The sequence below is a fragment of the Setaria italica genome, chromosome IV (genome assembly GCF_000263155.2).
Source record: "Setaria italica strain Yugu1 chromosome IV, Setaria_italica_v2.0, whole genome shotgun sequence".
NCBI classification, from domain to species: domain Eukaryota; kingdom Viridiplantae; phylum Streptophyta; class Magnoliopsida; order Poales; family Poaceae; genus Setaria; species Setaria italica.
In genome coordinates, this window is record NC_028453.1 from 24,254,876 (window position 1) to 24,264,194 (window position 9,319).

General features: G+C 43.4%; 1 pseudogene; it reads left to right on the forward strand.

Annotated features, from left to right (window-relative positions):
* Positions 1-6,724: 6,724 nt before the first annotated feature.
* LOC101772689 lies at positions 6,725-8,986 on the forward strand (annotated as a pseudogene).
* Positions 8,987-9,319: the final 333 nt, after the last annotated feature.

The window sequence follows — 9,319 nt, forward strand, 5'->3', positions numbered from 1 at the left end:
GGTAGAGAAGGCAAACTCCTGGCATTGCGACACGTTGATTTTTACTGAGGTATCAGAAAGCAAAACTTTCCACTAGTCCTCGTTGTTGGAGCCCCTCTCAAAGGGAATGCCCGCGTAAGGGCATAAACTCCCTAGTAAAGTAACCGTTGACGATCGTTAAGTACCAAATATGGCCATCAATATTCTCAATAAATAGCATTTCTTACATGCATATTTGGTTTCGAATAATGTAGTTCCACATGTCCTTGGAGATTATTTGAGTGCAGGTGAAATAACATAAAAGGAAGGAGAAAACACACTCCCATGGTGAAGAAACACAACTCCAACCAATGAGAGATCACCACGGGGGTAGCACACTGATCCATGGGCCCAGAATCCGCAGCAAACCGCCTTACTGAGGCAGGTAGCACCCACAACCATCATTGGGACCCACCTGAAAGTCTACAAGATGAAGGCGGTTGCGAGTGGGGCCAAGAGTGGGTCGGCCGAACTAGGGGTTTGGCCAAACTGACTCTGGCTCTTCTCATTCCCAGCTGACATGCGGCGGCAGTTGATGGCTTCCCTATGTCGGTTAGAAGAGATTCCCCTAAATATTCCTCCTATAAACCGCCTCTATGGGCCTCTAAATAGAAGGGTAGCGGCTCCATTCCAAGACATACCAAGAAGAATCACTCTCTCCCTCATTTAGTCTCTTAGCTAGTGGAGTTAGGCTAGAGTAGCCCTACTCAGGTTCCAGGTCCTCTTGGAGCTGAAGGTATGGCGCGCGTATCTTTATTTCCTTGTTCAATTTTATGCTATTCAATAGAATTATCTTCTTTATATAGTGTTATTCTTGGCTCATATGCTTCCTTGCTAGTCATATACCCTTGTCATATTATTATGCTAGGCTTATATGCTCTTGTGATAGTCATATGCCCTTGCCATGGTTTATATGTGTTTTATATGCAATGCATGATTAGGCTAATTGATCTATGCCATGGCATCGATCCAATGATCTTTATATTTGCTCTGGCCCTTTGCTCAGCAATCAGAATGGTGGGATCCCATGGGGGGTTAGATTATTATTCATTTATGCAAGCATGGTGCTTGGGTTGTATGAGTATTGTTGGTTACGGGTTTTCCCCACAGTTTGTTAGGGGCAGGTGGTAGGAGGTGATAGCCTTTACGTCCTCTAGAATTCCCCACATTTGGGCATGCCATAGGAGTTCATAAATTTAGTCGTCACCACAACCTTGCTGGGTGACTAGCGCAGGGTGACGATCTTCCCGTTTATACCTGGGTGCATAGGCTTGGTTCTAAATGTGTGTATGTTGTGTATGTATGCTAGTATGAGCTGTGCAGTATATAGGATGTACATATGAACCTAGAGCTATCTCTTTGTCTTTCTCCTTAGCCTTAGCATATCTTATCTTGAGTTTGGTTGTCTTGTGTGTCACACTACCCTGCTATTATCCTTACCCTTGTTTGAGCTTTGGTATATTCAATTAAGATATTCTCATGAACATAATACTCTTTTGACCTACCCGCCTTCTTTTGGGAAATACGGTACACTTGGGAGTACTCTTGGGTGAAATCCTACAATGGTATATTTGTGCACTTGCGGATTTATTTGTGATCATTAAATATACAAACAGTAACTCCATAGGATAGCTAACGTGCCTTCCCCACAAGATAGTGGGTCTCCGCCTAGCCTCTCTTGGATATTTCTTGCCGCTCTTCACTTGTTAGAGCTTCAGGAAAAACACCGAAAGCCTCTCCTCCATCTCACAAGCACTGGCCTCCACTCCACAAACATGGTTGGAGGGTCTCGCAAGACTTACAAGCTCCAAATTTATAACTCTTGGTGCACGCGAGCGCCGATACAATGGAGGTATTCAAACCTCACCTAACTCAAGGCTAAACCCTAAAGCAATGCGGTAATATGCCTAAACTAGCACTAATAAAGACCTAAGCCTTATGCTAATTTCCTTAATCTTCTCTTTAGCACTTTAGTGGCTAGAGCACTTGTGTGTATGTAAGAACCAAGTCTATAGCTTCTCCAGCCTCTAACACTCTTGAAATGGCCAGGCAATGTGGTATAAATGGCCCTAAGACAAGAAAATTTCCGTTGCTCCAACGGTCACAAAACCTGTGATCACCGGTTGATTTGGTGCCCCAAGCAATGCGCCACCAAATGAGTAGATTTTTATTTTTATTTTTTGTTTTCGAAAATAGGCATCATCGCCTGTTCTAGATCCGGTGGTGAAAGCAATCAGCATCACCACCGACCTTTCGCCGTTGAACCCCAAACCATCAGTGATGTGGGTTTGGGGGCTGGTGATGATAGGCACATTTGTAATAGTGCTTATGGTCAAGTCTCCAAATCCTAGTCCCGCGGACTCTTAAGTCACCTTTGGAATCCAAAACTTCTTGGAGCCCTTCATGGTAGTGATGATTTCCTTGAGCACCCAAATAGGTTGGTTCTACCCCTTGCCTTACTTGTTGATCAAGTGAGCCACCACCTTCTCATCTTTCTTCTTTAGGAGGTAGGGTGTGCTCTTCTTCTTATCAACCTTCAGGTAAGGCTTGGTGTTGCAGTTGACTTTGATCTTCTTCTTTTCTTTCCCCTTCATCTTGTTCTTGCATTCATAGGACTTGTGGCCTTCTTGATGGCATGAGTAGCAAGTAACAGTTGCACCCTTCTCAATCTTCTTCACTATCTTGGGATGGTTATCTTTAGTAGGTTGTTTCTTGCTCTCATTTTCCTCCTCCTTGTCCTTGAGCCTTGTCAAATCCCTCATGAGCCTTTCCACTTCTTGCTTTAGCTCATCATTTTCTTGAGCAATGAGATCAGCACATGTTTCTACAACAACATTCTTGGCACAAGTCTCATTGCAAGATGGTGAGCAAGATTTATCAATTAAATCAATGCAAGAAGTAGAGACATCCTTTTTAGATTTGTTTTGAAAAAGATGTGGATGCCTTGTTAGAAGTAGTTTTAGCTTGTTCAAGGACCTCGGTTTTCTTAGTTAACTCATCATTTTGGTCAATTACATCATCAAATCTTTCAACCAATTCTTTATAATTGGATGATGAGCTAGCCAATTTTACTTTGAGTTCCTTATTTTTATTAAGAAGTTTTGTTGTTGCTCCTTTTGACTACGAACAAGATCCGCAAGCTCTTGAATGGAAGGAGAAGAGTCATCATCGCTTATATCACTCTCTTTCATACCTTTGGCCATTAGGCAAATGTGCGATGAGCTTGATGATGATAAGAAAGCATGTGGCTTACGGTGGGTTTCTTCATCACTTGAGCTTGTCATATGACACCCACCCTTTGCAATTCTTGTGAAAACCTTCTTCTTGCTTGCCTTCTTCCATTCTTTTCTTTCTTTCTTTCTTTGCTTGCATCTCTTCTCCATCAACGAACAATATTCAATGTAGTGTCCCTCATCACCACAATCAGGACATTCTTTCTTCTTTTTCCTTAGGTTGCGGCACACCAATGGTTCCATAGGGACACCCTTAGAGTTGAGCTTCTTGAGTAGCTTGTTCACTCCTTTCACAAGTTGCTTGATTTCTTCATCATCGTGGGAGTTGCTACTACTTCTTTGATCATCCTCTTCATCTTCCGCCTCTTCATCACTCTCTTCTTTTTCGTCACTTGAACTTGAAGCTTCACTTGAGCTTGAGCTTGAGCTTGAACTTGATGCTTGCTCTTGAGCTTTCTTGCTTGATGTGGAAGATTCTTGCTTATCTTCACTTTTAGATCCTTCTCCTTCTCCTTCTCTTCTTTGCTTGATGTACCAACATCTTGACTTGAGGGAGAAGGGCTCTTGGTAATCTTCATGGATAGCTCATGGGCAATGATCTTGTTCAAGAGCTTGGTTGGCTTCAACTTGTTCATGTCTTCAAAACAATGGAAGTAGGTGACGATGGCGGCATACTTGTCCTTGGGAAGAACATGGGTGATCTTTCTTGAGACGTCTACATCAGATAGCTTGGTAAACCTATTGCATTTAGCTCATTGACAATAACATTCAGGCATGAGTACATGTCATTAGCTAATTCATTAGGCAACATTTGAAAAGAATCAAAAGCTTCTTTGATCAAGCTATACTTTTATTCGTTAACATCACTCGTGTTGTTGTGGGGCTCTATGAGCGTGGTCCATATTTCGTGTGCACTTTGAAGCTCATAGACTCTATTGAACACCTCAACACTAAGAGATTCAAAAAATTGAATTCCGAGCAATAGCATTGGGATGCCAACTCTTTTTCATCTACCTTGGTGGGATTGTTTGGCTGAGTAAGGGGTCTCATTCCTTCTTTTGTCACTCTCCAAACATCTAAGCCTTTCTCATCTAGAAAACATGGCATGCAAACATGCCAATAGGGGAAATTAGTACTGTCAAAGTGTGGAGGTCTACCGAGATCATTCGTAACCTCTTCAGATGTCATTTTGCTCAATGACGGTGAAGCCAAGGGTCCACATATGAGCCACTGCCTTTGATACCAATGGAATGGAATGGGACACCCTAAGAGGGGTGGTGAATTGGATGTTCCAAAAACTAAGGCTCCAAGCACATATAAAAACCTAGATCAATTTCTATCTAGATATGCACTAGGTTTTTCAATGTGTTGCTATCTCTACCACAAAATAGTTTTGCACTCTAGGTTCCAATCCTATAAACTACACATGGCAATTCTAGGAAAGGTAAATGCGAAATGTAAGTGCAATAAAAAATCCGGAAGGTAAATGAGGAAGAGAAGACAAATTCCTAGCGTGGCGATACAACAAATTTTACCGAGGTATCGAAAAGCAAAGCTTTCTAGTAGTCTTTGTTGTTGGATCCCATCTCAAAGCGAATACCCACGCAAGGGCATAAACTCCCCGCTCAAGTAACTTCGTAGGATAGTCGACGGGCCTTCCCCACGTGCAAGTGGGTCTCCGCCTAGCCTCTCCCGAAAACACCAAAGGCCTCTCCTCCCTCTCACAAGCACCGGCTGTCACTCCACAAACGCGGTTGGAGGGTCTTGCAAGACTTACAAGCCCCGAATTTATAACTCTTGGTGCGTGCAAGCACCGATACAATGGAGGTGTGCAAACCTAGCCTAACTCTAGACTAAACTCTAAAGCAATGCGGTAATAGGCCTAAACTAGCATTAATCAAGACCTAAGCTTTATGCTAATAGCCTTAATCTTCTCTTTAGCACTTTGGTGGCTAGAGCACTTGTGTGTATGTGAGAACCAAGCCTATAGCTTCTCTAAGCTCTAACACTCTTGAAATGGTCAAACAATGAGGCTAAGCTAAGAAACTGGCCGTTGCTCCAACGGTCACAGAACCTGTGATCACCGACTGATTCGGTGCCCCTAGCAATGCACAACCGAATGAGTCGGTGGTCTGCCTCCAGGTAGCCGTTGACCACTAACGCTCGGGCTCTCTGTCACAGATTTATTCAGTGACCCTCACCATATGAATCGGTGGTTCTTCTGAGCTGCTGCCTTCTTGAGTCATCGATTGATTTGCTGCACTGGTCATGCAGCCACCGTATGAATCGGTGAGCCTTGAATTAAACTCCAAAAGTTCCATAACCAAATCTGAGCGGATTGTGAGCCAAGCCGATCACACCGACTGATTCAGTGGTGATCCGCTATGTCCACTAAATGGGTCGGTGGTCACAGTGCACGTCCTTGGCCACACTGATGTCCAACTTGTCACCGATGAATTCGGTGTCCTTAATGGTCACCACCGGATGGGTCGGTGGATTGTGGTGGTGCATAATTCCAGCAGGATTCACTTCAACTCTTCACATGTCTTTGTCTCGGCCTCATTACCATCATTTGTAAGCCTTAGAATAAGACTATTTCCGGATTTGGATGCCATAGAATTCTTTTAAGTCTTTATTTTTCTTCTCATTTTGATGGTTTTGTAATTCATCCATGGGACCTATAAAATACCTACAACACCTAACATCTTGCAAACACATTAATCTCAATAACCATGGTATCATTAATCACCAAAATTATTATGACCTAAGGCCATTTTACTTACAGTGTGTGTCATCTTTCGTGATGTAATAGCGATTAGGATGATTATGTTGTTTGCCATGTATAGCTCACCCACCGTGCGCACCTGACCAACCGCGCACAAAGTATTTATCGCAGGCAGTCAAGAAGAGCACACTGAATGGTTGGTTCGATCAATGAGATCCACGGAGACTTTTCTAGGTCACTACAGCAACCCACCTCCCCCGCAGCACTAGCAACAGAGTTTGAACAGCATAGAAGACACCTGCTTCCTAATACCCAAGGAGGGGCAGTGGGAGAAGGAAGAGGACATGGAGGAGATCCATGGCATTGTCATCAACGGCGGCGGCATCTGTGGCTCTGCACCGGTGAGAGCACGCCCCCTAATTTCCTTAGTTTTTACTTTTTAGGCAACGTTGCTTTCTGCTTCTAGAATCATCTTGTGCATAGCATGAGGACGGCAAATGTCTCAAGCTTCTCTTCATCTGAACATGCTGTTAGAGTTAGAAAATCATTACTTAAATAGAATGGGAAAACTTTTTAGCCGATTAAAATACTCGGCGGTCTTCGAAAATATTTTTTGGATCCAAACAAAATCCATTGGCTTCGCTCAATATGCTATGTCCGCATCTGAGAAGACAGATTCAAGTTCATCTATAGGTGGAGAACCTATTAATATTGTTATGTATTATTATTGTTCACAATCTTCTATTCAATGGCAAACAGGAAAGGGCTAAGTAGCCTTGTGTTGGAGAAGTCAGAGACTCTGGGTTCACATGGAGTGGCCATTGGTGTTCATGCTAATGGATGGCGAGCTCTGAACAACTTGGCCTCGCAACAGAGCTCAGGGAGACCGCCGACATAATTACTATGTAAGCTTTCCAGCCTTTTCTAGATTTGAATGCGTCCTATCATTTTTCTATTTACTTAATTATTGGAAATTTTTTCATCTATACACAACTGATGCGAATTTTTTTATTGTTACTGATAACTTTTATTGTCCGAGTTAGATAGAAAGGAAGTCACAGCATCAAAAAACTTGTTGCTGACATAAAGGGTTTGTCTAATCAAAGATTAGAATTTCTTTGTCAGTAAAGATAGGATTTCAGAATCACTCATGTTCTACGCGTGAATCTCAGGTATCACAATGTGTGGCAGAAGCAGAACAAGACCACCCTTAACCCAACCAGGTCAGTTGTCAGTACATACACATAAAATTATTTGCCATGACATTGTCCGATGGTACAAACTCCATTTAGAGAACTCGAAATAGTTCTTTTAAATTTGCATTCAGAGCTAGTCATGTTTGATTGACAGAGTGGTTACCGTTTATGAGATATTACCAATGTGCATAGCCTTATTTTGGGAGATTTTAGAAAGAAAATTTTGCAGCATGTCCAAGACTTCTCTTTCAACTCTTTTTGACACAATCATAGTGTCCCACCTCCACTGAAGTAAATGTGTATTCCGGGGAGCAATAATTTGGTTCGTTGTTTCACACATATATTGAAACTCATACTGCATGACAGTAACCTTGCTAAATGGTGCACCAGGTTGAGCAACGTTGCCTCCGTCATTTTGTTTCATTGCACTTATAATTCGACACATCTGTTAGGAAGGAGCTCCGCTGCTTAAAAAGAAAGGATCTGGTCGAGGCATTGGCGAAAAACCTACCTGTAGGAACAATCCGCTTTGGCTGCCACATTTCAAAAAATTTTGAAGACTCCGACTGCCACTGTACCGTTCTTAGTACAGTGGACGGAAGTACCATCAAGGCCAGGGTACGTACTCGATGGTAGGCCCCGGCTCTGCCACGGTGCTCTAAGCGATTGATCTCAACAAATGCAGGTGCTGATTGGTTGTGATGGGGCGAACTCGATGGCAGCCCAATACTTGGGACTAGGCAGTCCATCGCATCTTCCTCGCTTGGTCCACCTTGGATTCACAAGCTACCTGCACGGGCATCCATTTGGAACCCGTTTCCTGCGCTTCGCAGCTCAGGATTTCGCCGTCGGACGCATGCCTGTCAATGAGAATCTTGTCCATTTCTTCGTGACTAGATCAAGCCCTTCCACACCTGTTCATGTACTCAGTGTTTTGAAAAACAGAGCTGCTCATTACCACCTATGTTGTTATTCACTTTACCCCTAACGAACCAAATACTAACATGTTGGAACAATGTGTCATCTCTCATACAGGCTTCACCAACGAGAGTACTGCGAGAGAGTACGTGCTCGAGAAGCTCCAAGACTGCCCTGCCGAGATCGCCGAGATGGTGCGGCGGTGCGACCCGGCCGAGACAAAAACCCTGACCAAGGTCCGGTACCGTCCTCCGTGGCAGGTGATGCTGGGACGCTTCCAGAGGGGCACCGTGACGGTCGCCGGCGACGCAATGCGGCGCCATTCTTCGGCCAGGGCGGCTCGGCCACGCTGGAGGACGCCGTCGTGCTTGCCCGGTCGCTGTCGCGGTCTGTGCCGGACGGTGTCGTGGATGGGAGCACGAGTAACCGTGAACTTGAAGAGAAGCAGATCCGTTCGGCATTGGGGAAATACGTCAGGGAGAGGAGACCACGGTTGTTCTTGCTGTCTCTGGAGTCTTTCGCCTTCGGAACCTTGCTGACTGCCAAGTCACTGCTGAAGAAGCTTGTTTGCGTGGCCGTGTTGGCTCTTCTAGGCAAGAGTCACGTCGTCATGCCGACTACGAATGTGGCCGCCTCTAGCAATACTCGTCAGATGGTTCCTGTTCAGTCACAAGTTATTGGTCCACGGTTTTTCTCTCACTTGGTTGCGTCCATGAATAAACACTAAAGGATCAGGAAAAGATGAAATCGTTTCATCCTTTTATAGATTTAGTACTAAATCTTGAAATGTTTTCGGAAGGCAGGACAAAAGGATATCCTTCCATAAAAAAGAAGTCCTTCTATGAATTATATTATATACAACAGATTAACAAGATGTAAAATGACCTTATTTATTACCCTATTTATTATAAGACATACTAAATGTGGTAAAATACCTTTGTTTACCCTTATTTTATTATAGGATATACTAAATATGGTAAAATAATTTTTTGGTGCAGCAGTCCCTTAATAAATATTTCGCAGCCAATATCCATTTCATTATTATTGGGAGAGTTACTTTTGCAGTCTCCCAATTATCCTATATCGATCCAACTACCATATTGGGAGAGTCACAACTCCTTCTTTATTTAGTTGAAATGAATTGTTGGGTTGTCCAAATAATTATTGGAAAAAGAAAAAAAGTAAAGGGAGTCTACTGGAGCACTATTTTTGTATTACCAACCTCCCAA